Source organism: Symphalangus syndactylus, chromosome 21, assembly GCF_028878055.3.
Source record: "Symphalangus syndactylus isolate Jambi chromosome 21, NHGRI_mSymSyn1-v2.1_pri, whole genome shotgun sequence".
Lineage (NCBI taxonomy): Eukaryota > Metazoa > Chordata > Mammalia > Primates > Hylobatidae > Symphalangus > Symphalangus syndactylus.
In genome coordinates, this window is record NC_072443.2 from 19665243 (window position 1) to 19683921 (window position 18679).

Genomic DNA, 18679 nt, shown 5'->3' on the forward strand with positions numbered 1-18679 from the left:
AATCTTATTTCTTATGCAAATTAGGACAATAAATTATGTGAGCAAGAAATAAGGCTGAAGTATGTATATGAGCAGAATAAAATAAATTACTGCAAAATGTAAATTATCCAGACTTGTGTTTCCTTAACTGGAAGCTCTACAGGAAATAACTTTAATCTTCCAGAAGGCTAAACTCATAAAAGACGATGTTAGACCTTTAGATTCAGAAAATAAAACTCTTAGTTTTGCCTTTAATAAAGCAAAAGGGTAGTTATATAATTGATTAATATGGTTAATATGTTCAGGAAAAGTGTGCAATTACATGTTTAATTTAAATAATCCCATCATTTGATGGATATCAAATCAAATACCTAATTAACATTTTTAAATTTTCTTTTTCTATGTATAATGCCAGATAACATAATAAAGATTATTATTTTTTCACAGTATACATTTTATGTTAGTTACTTTGAAGGAATTTGGCAAAATGTCCATAATACTTGTGGTTACGATTTTATAACATGTTGGTGATTAGTACAAGTAAATCAGATACTTGAAAGATATAAATATGGTGAGCAAGGAAAAATTATCAGTATTATGGTTTTAAAGTGAGCAGTAGTATTCTTAGCATTGATCTCAGAGGACTTCCAATGTGGTCCATGCCCCGAGAATTTTAACAGTAATATTTTCAGAATAATAAATTTTTAGGCTGGAATATACATAGAAAAGCTATTTTGCAGATGATTCCATTCTGATTTCAAAAATACACCTCACTCACCTAAACCAAAGCTTTTATTCTCTTTATTCAATGTTCTACAACACAGATTTTTCCTTACTAAATAAATATCATATTGTAAAACATTTCATTAACCTTTATATTTTTAATTGTCTAATTAAAGTCTGTGGATCCATACGGTTAATACCACCTGTAGTCAGCATTCTGAAAAGGTCAGTTTAAATTTACTTTTAAAAATCTCTACTAATGTGTTATAATTGCATTCAGGATTTTCTAATAGAGTTTAATGTACCCCAAGGGGATACTATCTAAGTACTGCTTCACAGTTGCAAAGGAAACTGAGAAATTGTAACTTTTAAATTTGTACATTATGTGATTCTTGTTTTCATTTCCCCTGGTTCTAACCTTATAGCAAGTAGATTCATCTGCAACTGTGAAAACACTGAAGGGATAGAATTGTGGGAAAGAGATATAGCCTTATTTGTAATACTTTTTATTTGCAAAAAAAAAAGTATTGTGTTTCTCACTTGGTCTTCATTTTTGGCATTATCTATCTGTGATATGCATTTACAGATGATGCTGACAATTTGTGATATACATGGACCTGGGGTCATCAGAATGGCACTGGAGTTTATTTCTGCTACTAGTAAATTTAATGTTAGAAAAAGCAAGCAGGCTTATCAGTTCAAACTTAAACAACTACTTTGTAGTGAAGCTAGGGCACATAAAGACAACACTCTAGAAAATAGAAGGCAAGCAAAATTTAAAGATCGTACACATAAAAATAACTGAAAGGGATGTTAGACCTAAACAGGAAAACCAAAGCTATGAAACAAATTAGAGGAAAACGTATGAGTAATCCATTATGACCTTGAGATTGGCAAACAATTTTTAGAAAGAACAAAAAGCACTAAATTTTTTAAAAAATTATAAATTTGAATCCGTGCGAGTCACAAAGAGTAAACAAAAAACACGTGAAGACACACACACACACACACACAAACACACATATACACCAAGAAATTTCAAGAAATCCATTGCCACGGAACAAAGTATTAGAGTACTAGACATATACTGTGTTTCTCAAAACACCAGACAACTACTCTCTTTTGTTGAAAAACTGAAACGATAAAATAGTGCATTACATGTAGCTCATTGTGTTAAGTTAAATTAAATTTAATTTGCCCTAAAGCTGCCTCCATATCAAGTGCATATACTGTGCACTGCAACCTAACTTAAGAGTATATTCCTGTAAGAAATAGCTGAGTTTCAGTCAATCACAGGCTACCAACTGTTCAGGCCATGTCCATATAAAGGAAATGCCTCATCATACCATGCCTAAATAAGGCAAATGCCAACCTGTCAACAATCATGCTGCTTCTGTACATCACTTCTTTTTTCTGTCTATAAATACTGCCTGTCCACATTGTTGGGTGGAACTTTAAAAACCTGTCCTGGTTTGGAGTGTTGCCCAATTCATGAATCATTTCTTGAGCAAATAAACCCTGCTAAATTTAATTCATCCAAAGTTTTCCTTTTAACATGTAACTATGAAGTAACTACATGGTTTACAAATCTAAACTTTACTATCCATCTGACATTAGAAATAGCACTTATGTTTCTTTGTTTAATTACTTTATTTATTTATAAAATGGTGCTAAGCAAATCTACTGGCAACTTAAAACATTTTGAAGATTATGTAAAATATTCAATGTAACAATAATTTAACTCCTGCACACAGGAAAAATGTGAAATTCCCTGTATTATTCTGTTCTCACATTGCTATAAAGACATACATGAGACTAGGTGATTTATGAAGAAAATAGGTTTAATTGACTCACAGTTCTGCGGGCTGTACAAGAGGCATGCCTGGGGAGTCCTCAGGAAACTTAAAATCATGGTGGAAGGTGAAAAGGAAGCAGGCACGGTCTTCACGTGGCAGAGCAGGAGAGAGGGAGAACAAAGTGGGGAACTGCTACACACTTTGAAACAACCAAATCTTGTGAGAACTCACTGTCATGAGAAGAGAAAGGGAGAAATTCCCCCCTATGCTCTAATCACTTCCCACCAAGTCCTTTCCTAACATTGGGTATTAGAATTCAACATGAGATTTGGCTGGGGACACAGAGCCAAACCATATAATCCTACCTGTGGCCCCTCTCAAATTGCATATCCTTCACACATTTTAAAACACGATCATGCCTTCCTAACAGTTCCCCAAATCTTAACTCATTCCAGCATTAACCCAAAAGTCCAATTTTAAAATCTAATCTGAAACAAGACAAGTCCCTCTGCCTATGAGCCTGTAAAACTAAAAGCAAGTTAGCTACTTCCAACACACAAGGGGAGTACAGGCATTAGGAAAATGCTCCTGTTCAAAAAGGGAGAAATTGAACAAAACAAAGGCACTACAGGCCCCATGCAAGTCTGAAACACAACAGAGAAGTCATTAAATCTTAAAGCTCCGAAATAATCTCCTTTAACTCCATGTCTCACACCCAGGCCACACTGATGCAAGAGGTGAGATCGCAAGGCCTTGGGCAGCTCTGCAGGTTACAGCCCCTTCAGCTGCTTTCACAGGCTAGTTTTGACTGCCTGTGGATTTTCCAGGTGCAAGGTATAAACTGTCAGTGGATCTATCTTTCTAGAGTCTGGAGGATGGTGGCCACCTCCTCGCAGCTCTGCTAGGCAGTGCTCCAGTAGGGACTCTGTGTGGGGATTCCAACCCCACATTTTCCCTTGGCACTGCCCTAGAAGAGGTGCTCCATGAGGGCTCTACCTTTGAAGCAGACATCCACCTGGATATCCAGGTGTTTTCATACATCCTCTGAAATCTAGATGGAGGCTGTCAAGCCTCAACTCTCGCCCTCTGTGCACTTGCAGGCCCAACACCATGTGGAAGACACCAAGGCTTCTGAAGTCCCTCTGAATCAATGATCTGAGATATACTGTGGCCCCTTTTAGCCATGGCTGGAGTGGCCTTAATGCAGGGCACCATGTCTCAAGGCTACACAGAACAGCAGGGCCCTGGGCCCAGCCCTTGAAGTCTTTTTTCCCTCCTAGGCCTCCAGATCTGTGATGGAAGTCACTGCCACAAAGTTCTCTAAAATGACTTGAAGGGATTTTCCCCATTGTCTTCGCTATTAATATTTGGCTCCTCTTTACTTATGCAAATGTCTGCAGCCCCCTTGAATTCCTTCACAGAAAATAGGATTTTATTTTCTATCACCTAATCAGGCTGCAAATTTTCCAAACTTTTATGCTCTCCTTCCCTTTTAAATATGTTTCAACTTCAGTCCATCTCTTTGTGAATGCATATGAGCGTACACTTTTAGAAGCCTCCAGGTCACTTCTGAATGCTTTGATGCTTACTAATTTCTTCCGACAGATACCCTAAATCATCTCTCTCCAGTTCAAAGTTCCACAGATCTCTAATGCAGGGGCACAATGCTGCCAGATTCTTTGCTTAAGTATGGCAAGAGTCACCTTTGTTTCAGTTCCCAGTAAGTTCCTATCTGCATCTGAGACCTCCTCAGCTTGGACTTCACTTTCCATATCACTATCAGTATTTTGGTCAAAACCATTCAACACATCTCTAGGAAGTTCCAAACTTTCTCTCATCTTTCTGTCATCTTCTTACCTTTACAAACTGTTCCAACCTCTGCCCATTACCCAGTTCCAAAGTTGCTTCCACATTTTCAAGTATCTTTATAGCAATGGCCCACTTCTCTGATACCAATTTTCTGTATTAGTCCATTCTCACACTGCTATTAAAACATACCTGAGACTGGGTAATTTATGGAGAAAAAAGTGTAATTGACTCACAGTTCTGCAGACTGTACAAGAGGCATGGCTGATGAGTCCTCAGGAAACTTAAAATCATGATGAAAGACAAAAGGGAAGCAGGCAGAATCTTCACATAGTGGAGCGAGAGAGAGAGAGAGAGAGAGTAAAAGGGACAGTGTTACATGCTTTCAAACAACTAGATCCTGTGAGAACTCAGTATCATGAGAATAGCAAGGGAGAAATACAACCTTATGACCCAATCACCTCGCACAAGGTCCCTCCTCAAACATTAAGGATAAAAATTCACATGAAATTTGGTTGGGGACACAAAGCCAAACTGTATCATCTGTCTAAAGAAAAGTACTTTGGGGCCGGGCGCGGTGGCTCACGCTTGTAATCCCAGCACTTTGGGAGGCCGAGGCGGGCGGATCACGAGGTCAGGAGATCGAGACCATGGTGAAACCCCGTCTCTACTAAAAATACAAAAAATTAGCCAGGCGTGGTGGTGGGCGCCTGTAGTCCCAGCTCCTCGGAGAGGCTGAGGCAGGAGAATGGCATGAACCCGGGAGGCGGAGCTTGCAGTGAGCCGAGATTGCGCCACTGCACTCCAGCCTGGGCAACAGAGCGAGACTCCGTCTCAAAAAAAAAAAAAAAAAAAAAAAACCAGAAAAGTACTTTGGGTTTGATTGGTTAAAAAAACACAAAACTTAATTTTGTTATTTTCTCAAATCTCTTTATGATATAATAATTAAAGATACCTAATTCTAGGTTTGAAAATTAGTCCGTAAGTTAGGAATCTTAGAGCATAATGGCATATTTATTTTTTGTAGATGATTATTAGGCCAGTTTTTATATTTAAGATAGGTAAAACAATCTACTTGAGTATTATAACATTTTTGTCCAATGTATTCATGTTTCTCTACCATTCAAATTGAAGAAAAAATATTTTTTGGGGGGGATACACTTTTAATTCATACACTCACAGAGGACTTGTATCCAGAATATATAAAGAACCCTTAAAACTCAGTAACAAGATGCCAAATATTCCAGTTTTTTAAATGAGCAAATAATTTGAATAGATTTCACCAAATATGAGATACTGGTGACAAGCACATGAAAAGATGCTCAATCATTAATCATTAGGAAAATGCAAATGAGACACCCCTACACACCTACTAGAGTGACTTATTTTTTTAAGAAACTGACAATACTAAGTGCTGATGAGGATGCAAAGTAACTGGAACTTTCATGTAATGCTGGTAAGTGGAAAACAGTATGGCACTTTGGAAACAGTATGGCACTTTCTCTCTTTTTTTAAAAAAATTATGTTATTTTATTAATAAATTGGGAACTTTTTTTTCTTTGAGACAGGGTCATGGTCTCTTGCCCATACTGGAGTGCAGAGGCAAGATCATGCCTCACTGCAACCTGCACCTCTGAGACTCAGATGATCCTCCAACCTCAGCCTCCCAAGTAGCTGGGACTACAGGCCTGGGCCACCACACCTAGCTAATTTTTGTATTTTTTTGTAGAGACGGGGTTTTGCCATGTTGCCCAAGCTGGTCCCAAACCCCTAGACTCAAGCCTGCCTGGCCTCCCAAAGTGCTGGGATTACAGGCATGAGCTACTGCACCCAACTCATAATTTTTTCTTTCTTTCTTTTTTTTTTTAAATTATAGTTTAAGTTCCGGGATACATGAGCAGAATGTGCAGGTTTGTTACATAGGTACACACTTGCCATGATGGTTTGCTGCACCCCTCAACATGTCATCTACATTAGGTATTTCTCCTAATGCTATCCTCCCCTATCCCCCCACCCCCTGACAGGTCTGAGTGTGTGATATTCCCCTCCTGTGTCCATGTGTTATCACTGTTCAACTCCCACTTATGAGGGAGAACATGTGGTGTTTGGTTTTCTGTTCCTGTGTTAGTTTGCTGAGAATGATGGTTTCCATCTTCATCCATGTCCCTGCAAAGGATGTGATCTCATCCTTTTTTATGGCTGCATAGTATTCCATGGTGTATATGTGCCACATTTTCTTTATCCAGTCTATCATTGATGGGCGTTTGGGTTTGTTTCAAGTCTTTGCTATTGTGAATAGTGCTGCAATAAACATATATGTGCATATGTCTTTATAGTCGAATGATGTATAGTCCTTTGGGTATATACCCAGTAATGGGATTGCTGGGTCAAATGATATTTCTATTTCTACATACTTGAGGAATCGCCACACTGTCTTCCACAATGGTTAAACTAATTTGCACTCTCACCATCAGTGCAAAAGCGTTCCTATTTCTCCACATCCTCTCCAGCATCTGTTGTTTCTTGACTTTTTAATAATTGCCATTCTAACTGGCATGAGATGGTATCTCATTGTGGTTTTGATTTGCATTTCTGTAATAATCGGTGATGATGAGCTTTTTTACATATGTTTCTTGGCCACATAAATGTCATCTTTTGAGAAGTGTCTGTTCATATCCTTTGCCCACTTTTTGATGGGGTTGTTTGTAAATCTGTTTAACTTCCTTGTAGATTCTGGATATTAGCCCTTTGTCAGATGGGTAGATTGCAAAATTTTCCCCCATTCTGTAGGATGCCTGTTCACTCTGATGATAGTTTCTTTTGCTGTGCAGAAACTCTTTAGTTTAATTAGATCCCATTTTTCAATTTTGGCTTTTGTTGCCATTGCTTTTAAATGTAAGAACTAAAACCATAAAAAGCCCAGAAGAAAACCTAGACAATACCATTCAGGACATGGGCATGGGAAAAAAATATTTATATTGACATGTAAGTCTTCATATGTTAAGTAGTTTTAGTTTTCTAAAAAATGGTATCCAGTAACAAAGATAAGTTCGTATTCATTAGTATGATGTATAGACTAAAGAAAAGATTGAATGATTAATTGATGTATTGATTGTGTAATATAAATATATACATATATATTTCTTGTTTTTTTTGAGACAGGGTCTTGATCTGTTACCTATGCTGGAGTGCAGTGGCTTGATATGGCTCACTGTAGCCTCAACCTTGCAGGTTTAAGCCATCCTCCCACATTAGCCTCTAAGTAGCTGGGAATACAGGTGTAACCCACCATATCCAGCTATTTTTTTGTATTTTTGTAAAGACAGGGTTTAGCCAGGTTGCTCAGGCTGGTCTCGAACTTCTGGGTTCAAGTGATCCACCCCTTGGCCTCTCAAAGTGCTGGTATTATAGGTGAGAGCTACCACATCTGGCCTTGCAGTGTATATTTAACAAATACTCTGTCCCTTCCATTGTGTGTTCCCCATATTGGGAATAAAGCAGTAACTACATTGTCAAAAATATCTGCTTATTCCAATAGAGGGTGGGACAGATAAAATAAATAAATAAAACATACACTGTGATATATTTTAGTTGCCTCAATGGATAAGAGAGAACACCAGAAACAATAATAATTATAATCCCTAAAGGAGTTTTCAAAATAAATAAGGTGATACCAGAAAAACTCTAATTGCTAATGTGAAAACCATGGAAACCTGTAGAAGCTATACAAGTTCTGGTACAAAGAAACTGGGTGAGAGCAACAATCATGAGTACCGATTACAATATGCTGCAAGTGTTGCATTGAACAATATGCCAGGCGAATTCTCTGAGTTCCAGCTAAAACCCTGATTACAACAAGCCAAGGCATCAAAAATGCAAGCCCTTTGAAGACATGTCTTATTTTCAGAGGACTCATTATCATCACTTCCCATTTATATGCAGTTTTACTTGTTGTAAAGTGAAGTAAGCTGATTATGAGATTTTTTTGGGGAAAAGAATGTAAAAATGAGATTACCCATTATTGCCAATTATGCTTTTACCTTTTGGCCTTCACGTACCAAATGTAGAGGTCCAGTTTCTTGGTTTTTGGTATACAGTGTGTTTACTTTCATTTAATCTTATGTATGATCTAAAAGTAACCAACATATGCCACTGCCATTTAGAAATGTTAAAGCCAATGTTAATATTTCCAATATTTTTATCTTTCCATGGTTCTAGTCCTCTTGTTTTATAACTGTATGCTTCTTTTCCTTAGTGTCCCTGGTAAGTTTTAATTGAATGCTAAACATTTTGTATGCGAGATCACAGAACACACACACACACATATCTATCTATATATATATATGAAGTAAATGTAGGCTGAATGTGCTGGCACATTCCTGTAATCCAAACATTTTGGGAGGCTGAGGCAGACGGATCACTTGAGTTCAGGAGTTTGAGACCAGCCTGGCCAACATGGTGAAACCCTGTCTCTACCAAAAACAGAAAAATTAGCAGGGCATGGTGGCAGGCACTTGTTATCCCAGCTACTTGGGAGGCTGAGGCAGGAGAACTGCTTGAAGCCAGGAGGCAGAGGTTGCAGTGAGCCAAGATGGTGCCACAGCAATGAAACCTAGACAACAAAATAATTATTAACAAAAGAGCTCAAAAATAATATAATTAACAAAAGAGCTCAAAAATAATTAAAAGAAAACTTAAATAAATAAGTAAAGTATATGTGTATAGACAAAGAAGTATCTATGTATATGTATTTTATATGTGTGTCTCTCTGTGTGTGTGTGTGTGTCTGTGTTTTCTTACCCTACCCACTACTGTCAGGCAGCTGCCATAGTAAGGAATCCTCTCAATACATTCAGGAATGGAGATGACTTGAGACTAAGTGCCAGACTTCATAAAGCTTATTCTGATTGAGTGTCAGACTTCATAAGGAAACCTTTGCTTTCAGCCTGATTTTAGAGTATGTATCTTGAGGGGTCCCAGTTGAGCAACTGTGAATTTTACAAGGGTCCATTCTCTGCTTGACCATTTTTTTCTACCACACTACAAGAATGGCAAATTCTCCTCTCAGATTTTCTGTTACTTTCTGTTGTTCTCTCATCATTAACAGCTTAGTAATAAAAAATTCTTGTAAAGGGCCGGGTGCGGTGGCTCACGCTTGTAATCCCAGCACTTTGGGAGGCCGAGGCGGGCGGATCACGAGGTCAGGAGATCGAGACCACAGTGAAACCCTGTCTCTACTAAAAAAAGAAAAAAAAAAAAAGACAAAAAAAATTAGCTGGGCGTGGTGGCGGGCGCCTGTAGTCCCAGCTACTCGGAGAGGCTGAGGCAGGAGAATGGCGTGAACCCGGGAGGCGGAGCTTGCAGTGAGCCGAGATCGCGCCACTGCACTCCAGCCCGGGTGACAGAGCGAGACTCCGTCTCAAAAAAAAAAAAAAAAAAAATTCTTGTAAAGAAAACTAGTGCACAGAATTGGCCTTAAATCTCTGTACCTTCAATTTTCTAGAATCTTGATGCTTTAAGTCTTGGCTGCATCCAAGCCCAGCTTCTTTGCTTCTTGCCTTGTCTCAGACGAGACTTTGGACTTGGACTTTTTAGTTAATGCTGGAATTAGTTAAGACATTGGAGGGACTGTTGGAAAGGCATGATTGTGTTTTAAAATGTGAGGACATAAGATTTTGGAGAGGCCAGGGGCAGAATGATATGGTTTGTCTGTGTCCCCACCCAAATCTCATCTTGAATTGCAGTTCCCACAATCCCCATGTGTCATGGGAGGGACCTGTTGGGAGGTAATTGAATCATGGGGGCTGTTACATGCATGCTGTTCTTGGGATAGTAAGTTCTCACACGATCTGATGGTTTTATTGGGGGCTTTTCCGCTTTTGCTTGACTCTTCTCTCTCCTGCTACCATGTGAAGAAGGATATTTTTGCTGCCCCTTCTGCCATGATTTTAAGTTTTCTGAGGCCTCCCCAGCCATACAGAACTGTGAGTCAATTAAACCTCTTCTTTTTATGAATTACCCAATATCAGGCAATTATTTATAGCAGTGTGAGAACGAACTAATACAGATGCCTTCAAAAATATTTCCCTATTTTATTCAGCTCCAATGGATTCAGGGCTCTAAGTTGTCCTGGAAGTGCCAAGCATGGAAGTCTAGAGTGTTTATGAATTAAACATATTAGCCCGAAATCATCTCATCAGAATAATGAAATGATAGCAGATTTTTCATAAAATGCCTAAGAATTCTAATAATATACATGATAGGAAGATATCTGACAGGAAATACGTAGAAAGAAGTATGTAATTAATTCCTTCTGCCAAAAGGTTTTACTTTCATTCTTTAATGTCAGATCATACGAACAAGAATTTCAACATTAAGCAAAGGAAACTTCATTTTCATTTTCCATACACTATTACTGTTAGACTTTTGAAAAAGTTTCACACCGTCATAAATTAGCATTTTAGCTTCTTTCCTCCTGTGAACATAATTAGAAGACTTGAGTAGCCAGGATAGCTTAGAGCCATAAGAACTGATACAGAAAAGAACAAAGAATTAACCCAACAATGGTATTCTCTCCATTGTACCTAGAATTGCTGGACAGGATGCACTCTTTATTTTGTAATTGAGCTGTTCTTACTCTACACCAGTTTTGCAACAATTTCTTTAAACACCTTAGCATAAATACATACAGATTTATGTTATTCTTAATTGTTTCATTTGAACATATGCTATTCCTCTCATTTTTGCAAGCTTCTTATTGATAAAGTCCGGACATTCACAGAGTGAAAGAACATTTTTGCAAATCATGTATTTGATAAAGTACATTTATCTAAAAATACATACAAATTGTGAGTATCCACTTACAATTTAATAATAAAAAGAGAAACATCCAAATTAAAAACAGGTCAACAATCTTAATAGGTGTTTCTTCAAAAAGATGTAAAATTGGCTTCTAAGCATATTATAAGATGCTCAACTTGATTAACCATCAGGTACTGCTAGTCAAAACCACAATGACATACCATTTGCAGCCCCAAGAATGGCTGAAATTATAAAGATAAAGAACAATTTTTGGTGAGTGTATGGGGAAATTTGCACCCTTTTATGCTACTGGTAGGAACATAAAATGGTGGAGCTTTTTGAAAAACAGTCTGGCGATTCTCCAAAAAGTTAAACCTAGAGTTACCATATGACCCAAAATCTCCACTCCTAGATGTACACCTTAAGGAATCAAAAATACGTGTTTACATAAAAATCTATAAACAAATGATAAGGAAAGCTTTATTTACAATAGTCAAAAGTAGAACAAATCCAAAAATCCAAAACTGAAAAAAGAGCAACTGAAATGTGTTATAAATATTAGTTTTCTATAGATGCTGTAAAAATACTACAATTTAGTGGATTAGACATCTGAAATGGGTGTCAAAGAACTATAATAACTGTACTATCGGAGCTGTGTTTCCTCTGGAGGCTTTAGGGGAATGGATGTACCTTTATCCTTTCCAGCTTCTAGAAGCTGCTTTTATTCCTTGACTCGAGGGCTTATCCTGTATCTTCAGAAAAGTATTTGCATCACTCTGACCTCTGCTTCCTTCATCACATCTTGTTCCTGACTCTAACTCACCTTCATATTCCATCTTTTAGGATCCCTTATTATTGCATTTGGCCCACCTGGATACTGTAGGATAATGTCCCCTAGATCCTTAACTCAATCACATCTCAAAATTCTTAATCACATCTGCACAGTTATTTTTGCCATATAAATTCATCTAGTAACAAATTCTGGGATTAGGATATGGAATCCTTAAGTGGTAATTATTCTGCTTACCACACCATACAATAAAATATTATTCAGCAATAAATGACTCAACCTAGATGAACCTTGAAAACATTATGCTAAGAAAAAGAAGCCAACCACTTAATATCACATATTGTATAATTCAATCTGTATGTAATGTCCAGAATAGAAAAATCTACAAAAAACATAACTTAGCATCATGGTTGCCCAAGGCTGGATCGGAAGGGAGAATGACTACTAATAAATAAGGGGTTATTGTAAGAGGGGATCATAAGGTGACAAAAATGTTGGAAACTTGATTATGGTGATGACTGCATAGCTCTGTGAACCTATTTAAAATAATTGAATTGCATAATTTACATAGGTAAATTGTATAGTATGTGAGTTATACATCAATAAAACTGTTATTAAAATAAAGAAATTAGAACATATTTTGAATTGAATCAAAATAAAAACAGAACGAAAATTTGTGAAATGTATATAAAGATATGGATAAAGTAGTACTTATGGGGAAATTTATAGCAGTAAATTCTTATAAAAGAAGAACAATCAAAAATAAATAAACAGCTTCTGTTTTAAAAACCTAATAATTTCAAATTAAACAGCAAGTAATTACAATAAAGAAAATAATAAAGAAAAGAGTGGAAATTAATATAACAGGAAACATAAAAATAACACATAAAATAAAGCTGGGCCTTTGAAAATATCAGTATAATTGATAACACTCTTGTCTGACTCATTCAGATAAAAGAGAAGGTAAAATTTGCCAGTTTCAGGAATGACAGATGATGAGAAATAGTCTCATCATATATTTTCTAGATGTAAGATAATAATAAGGGTATATATTGCAAAATTCTAAAGTCAATATATTAGAAACAGAGAGGAAAAACATATTCTTTAAAAGACACAAATTACCAAAGCTCACTCAAAGTTATTGAAAACATGCCTACCTCTATATCTTTTAGAAATCTTGAAAATGTAGTTTAAAAACCTTCATGAAAAAATAAAACCATCAAGGTTCAGATGGATTCTTTGGTAAATTTTGCAAATAATTCAAAAGCAAATTCTATTCAAAACTGTCCTAGAAAATTGTAAACAGAATAATAATTTTGTAATTCTATGAAGCAATATTATCCTAATACAAAAACTAGACATAAAAATGAGAAGAAAATTTTTCTGCAGATTAATATCCCTTATTTCTAAACATGCAACAATTCTCAACATTGCTTTAGCTAAAATTAAAGGTGAGTTTAAAATTTATAATCAATAATGTAATTTACCATATTAATAAACTTAAAAAGGACAAAATATACACAGTCATCTCAATAGATGCAGAATAAACATTTTATAGAATTCAACAATAATTCCTGGTGAAAACTCTCAGCAAATTAATAATATAATAGAATTTCCCCATGTATAAAAAGCTGTAGCTAATATCACACTGAACTGTGAAAGCTAGATTACTTTCTGTCTAAAATCAAGGTTAAAAGAGGAAGTTGAAGCTACATTATACTGAAGGCTCTTTGTAATGCAATAAGATTAAAAAAATCATTCAGTATGGAAAGAAAGAAGTAAACATGTTTTTATTCAAAGAAAACATGATCCATTATGTAGAAAATCTAATGACTATGACAAAAATCTAATCAGCAAGTTTAAGAAATTTACTCAATAAAACATCGATTTATATATTGTAATGAACAATTAGAAATTAAAATTCATAAATAATTACTTTTATGCAATTTTTCATTGCAATAACCCTTAAAATAAGACTTAGTGATAAATTACACAAAAAATATGCAAGCCCTGTACACTGTAAACAATAAAATGTTGCAATGAGAAATTAAAATCTAAATTAATGGAGTGCTTTAAAGCATTCATGGGTCAGCAGATTCTATATAGTCTATATTCTCCTCAAATCGATGTATAGATTCAACAAAATTCCAATTCCAATCTATGCAGGGTTTTATAAAAATTGACACCAATTGTAGGGTTTTTTTTTTGTATGTGTAAATCCAAAGCATCTAAATTAGCTAAAACTTCTTCGATAAAGGATAAAATTGGAAGACTTAACACTACCTAATTTAAAGACTTATTCTAGAACTACAGTAGCCATGAAGGTGGAGAACTGGCACAAAAACAGACATATAGAAAATGGAGCAGAACAGAGTCCAGGAATATACACATAGATACATGAAAACTAATTGTGACAAACATGCAAAAAAAGCTAAGTAGAGAAAGTATAAACTTTTCAACAAATGGAGCTGGAAAGATCGGCTATCAGTTGGTAAAAAAGGAACTTTGATATATAGCTACCATATACACAAAAATTAACTCAAAATACATCACAGACCTAATATAACATTTAAAACTATAAAACTTCTATAAGTAATTTGTGACCTTTGGCTTGACGAATATTTCTGAGGTATGACTCACAAGATGTGGTGTTGCGAGTATGAAAGAACAATTTAGAGTTGACCAAGATCAGAACCGAAAAGAGAACTTAAAAAAAAAAAAATCACAGAGCATGAAAACAATTTGCAAGGCATATATCTAATATAGGACTTGTACCTGGAATTTGTAAGGATTGTCAAACAATTATTTTTAAGAAGGACAACAGCTTTGTGCAGATAATTTACCAAACAACATATATTAATAGCAAATATTTATATAAATCAATGCTCACCATAATAGTCATTAAGACAATTCAAATTGACACCATGATAAGTACCATGTACTTACTGGAATGGCTAAATTTAAGTATTCTGACTATATCAACTGTTTGCAAGAATGTGGGGAATCTGAAATAATCATATATTGCTGGTAGGAATGCAAAATGATAGAATCACTTAGGAAAACATCTTGGTGATTTCTTAAAATATTAAAATACGTTTACTATTCAACTCAGCCATTTTCACTCTTACATATTATCACAAGAGAATTAAAAACATATATTCTTTAAAAAATGTGTATTAAAATTCATAGGAGCTTTATTTATAAGAGCTGAAACTAGAAATGACCCAAATGTCCAGTAACAGGTGTATAAATAAACTGTGACATATCCATACAATAGAATACCTCTTATCAGTAAACATAAATACATTATTGATATATGGTACAACATGAACAAATTTCGAAACAAATATGCAATGTAAAAGGAGCTAGATGAAAAATAAATATTATGATGGCATTTATATAAAATTCTAGATAGTAAAAATTAATCTACTGTGAGAGATGATGTTATGAACTGAATTGTGTCCCATCAAAATACATAAGTCAAAGCCCTAAACTGTAATTTGTATGTACTGGGAAACAGTATCTTCACAGAGGTAATTAAGGTTAAATGAAGTTGTAAAGATGAAGTCCTAATTCAGTATGACTAGCATCCTTATAGAAAGAGAGCATGACACCAGGTATGTATGCACACAGGGAACAGGTCATATCAGGACATCGAGAGACGGGGCTGTCTACAAGCCAAGAAGGGAGGACTCTTCCTCAAAAAGGAGAAACCAAACTTGCAAGCACCTTGATATTGGACTTCCAGCCCCGAGAATGTGAGAAATAAATTTCTGCTGTTTAAGCCACCTAATCTGGTATTTTGTTATGGCTGCCCTAGAAAACTAACACAAATCATAAATAATATCCCTAAACCCAGACTTTCATCCTTTGTTGAATAGACAAATATAATTGGAAAATACATGCTGTGGAAGACAGTACAACAGAAAAGAAAGATCAAATGGTTGCCACATGTAACAGCAGGTTAAATATCACAGATATAATGTTGACTGAAGGAAGCCAGACACAACACCTACCACTATATAACTCTATTTATACAATTCGAGAACAGGCAAATTAATCTATACTCTTGAAGTCAGGTTAGAGGATACTTTAGAAAGAACTAAAGCTACTTAGATAAGTTTCATTAGGCCAGGCCGGGCCAGGCGTGGTGGCTCATGCCTATAATCCCAGCACTTTGGAAGGCCAGGACAGGCGGATGACCTGAGGTCGGGAGTTCGAGAACACCCTGACCAACATGGAGAAACTCAATCTCTACTAAAAATACAAAATTAGCCGGGCGTGGTGGTGCACGCCTATAATCCCAGCTACTCGGGAGGCTGAGGCAGGAGAATCGCTTGAACCTGGTAGGCAGAGATTTTGGTGAGCCGAGATCACCCCATTGCACTCCAACCTGGGCAACAAAGAGCGAAACTCCATCCCCTCACCAAAAAAAGTTTCATCAGGCCACATGGGTGCCTTCTGAGTTTCTGAGTGCTGGTAACACAGTATTTCTTCATCTGGGTTTGAGTGCCAGGAAGGACAACCCAAGGGGCAGCAATGCCAAACTTTCACCAGGCTTTCAGTTTATATTCAGAGTGGGGTCAATCAGCACCTTCGGTGACCATTTTTATTAAATACGACTTTTTGCTGAAGCACAATATACATACTAAAGGGCATACAGATTAAAAGGGTTTAGTTCTAATACTTTTTTCTAAAGTACACACATCGGGCATCAATGGGCTGGATAAGCCTTCTGTACCATGAAGAGTTTTCCAAAGACTTTGGAAATCCAACCATCTGAAGGGATATTTCTGAGAAAGGGAGAAATACCCTTGGCAGCTGCTGCCTTTCTTCTGATTGGATTATGGGATATTAAAGATGAGAGCCTTCTATTATTCAGGAGAAAACCTTTTATCTCAGTTCCTGTTGAAATTCAAAACCTGAAGTGCTGAGAAAAGTTGTAAAGAATTTTGAAGGATTTCTTTACTCTTAAGGAGGACAACCAAAAAAGGTTTTTGTCTCAAACAACAGAAAAAGAAAACATATCAAGTCAGAAAATATATGCATACACGTGCATATATATATATTCATATATATATATATATCATTCATATATATATATATATTTGAAGTGGGTGGTAAAAGTACGCTTTTGTAAGCAAGTGTTTCTGCTATGATTTTGTTACTCATGTGCTCATGTGTATAAGTAATGACATTGTAACCAACACTATAAAAATGTATTCTTTAATTATGGTAATGGACCTGACCTTCCAATAAATATCTAGGGTTTGCTTTCCCCACTGGGAAAGGAAGGCTTCCTGCCAGACTTGCAGTTGCTCTGCTTCCTGGGTACCATGAGATATTGAAGGACTGCCAGCATTGAGGGTTCTGGAGAAACATCTCCCAAAGAGTTACCAGGTATAACCTTCAGCAAATGCTCTCTACTGTTACTCCCTTACTGGGTTCCAACAAGCAGTTAATCTAGTCCTTGGTGAAGGTACTATTTTTAGTTCAAACATAAAAATATGTGTCCAACTACATGTAAACAGAGGCACAACCAAATATGGAATACTAAAGGGTTAGGAAAATACCAAAATGAAGTTTTATTTTGGAAAAAAAAATAGCCTAGGAAACCATACTGCAAAGTCAATTTGCACATGTAGAATAAAAATCTCATTGAAATTTTATACATAATTCCCGTTCCACAAATGAATATGTGTATGTGTGTGGGGAAAAGAGAGGCAAGGAGAAGGAGATTGGAGGGTTGAGAGGTTGATTGATTGAGGTGTCATGTGTATAGTTTCTTCTCATTTGCTGCTTTTTATTTCTTTTCACTTTTCAAATGCATATAACTGTTTTACTTTATTACTCTAATAGGAAAACCAATACATTTACTTAATGAAAAATAACCAAAGCTTTGAAAGGCAAATTTGTCTGCAGAACTGCTTTTGTATACTCAATTTTTGGGATGTCTGAGTAAAAAGCAAAGTTTTATTCCATCTTTTCATGTCTTTTAAATTCCATTTTCCTGTCTACTCATACGCATTTCTGGGAATCTGAAAAGTGTAGCTTCAATTGTATTAGATATCTTATTAAATTACTCTCCCTAAACCCTTAGTATTATGTCTCATAAAATCACATAGAAAAATAATGTACATGAAATCCGCATACATCAGTAGTTTTCTAAATATATATATATATTTAGAAATATATATATATATATTCCTTATGAACAATACTTTTAGGAGGTAGGCCTCATTCTTATAGTCATTTCATCAGAAATGTAGCAGGCATCCTAGTTTTTATTATAGATCGAATATTCAAATAAAGACATCTTAACCCTACCTTCCACCCTTTCTTTTCTCCCTCTTCATCCCTCCCATCCACTCTCCTTTCCTGTCTTCTTTTCTGATTTACTGCCTTCCTTCTTTCCTTCCTTGCAAATGAATCCTATATCCCATTAAATATATAGCCTAGGTATTTTTGTCTGATATCTTCTTTTGTCTGCTGCATTTTGAAACTACTTTCAAGAACTTATTTTGAGAGTCACAAGGATTAACTACGTAATATGTTCATAAATTTAATCTTTCTTAAATGGCTATGTAATGGGGTAATTACCTGAAATCATCTCCATATATCTGTGCTAATCATTTGTATCTCCCGTAGCATAACTATTTCTCCTTTAACATGCACACCTTCTCAATATATGTCATTGCCCACAAAGAAGCAGGACAATTACTTGGGAGATCTAGGTTTAAAAGAACTCCTTCTTCTCAGTTATTTATTTATTTTTTTTAAGATG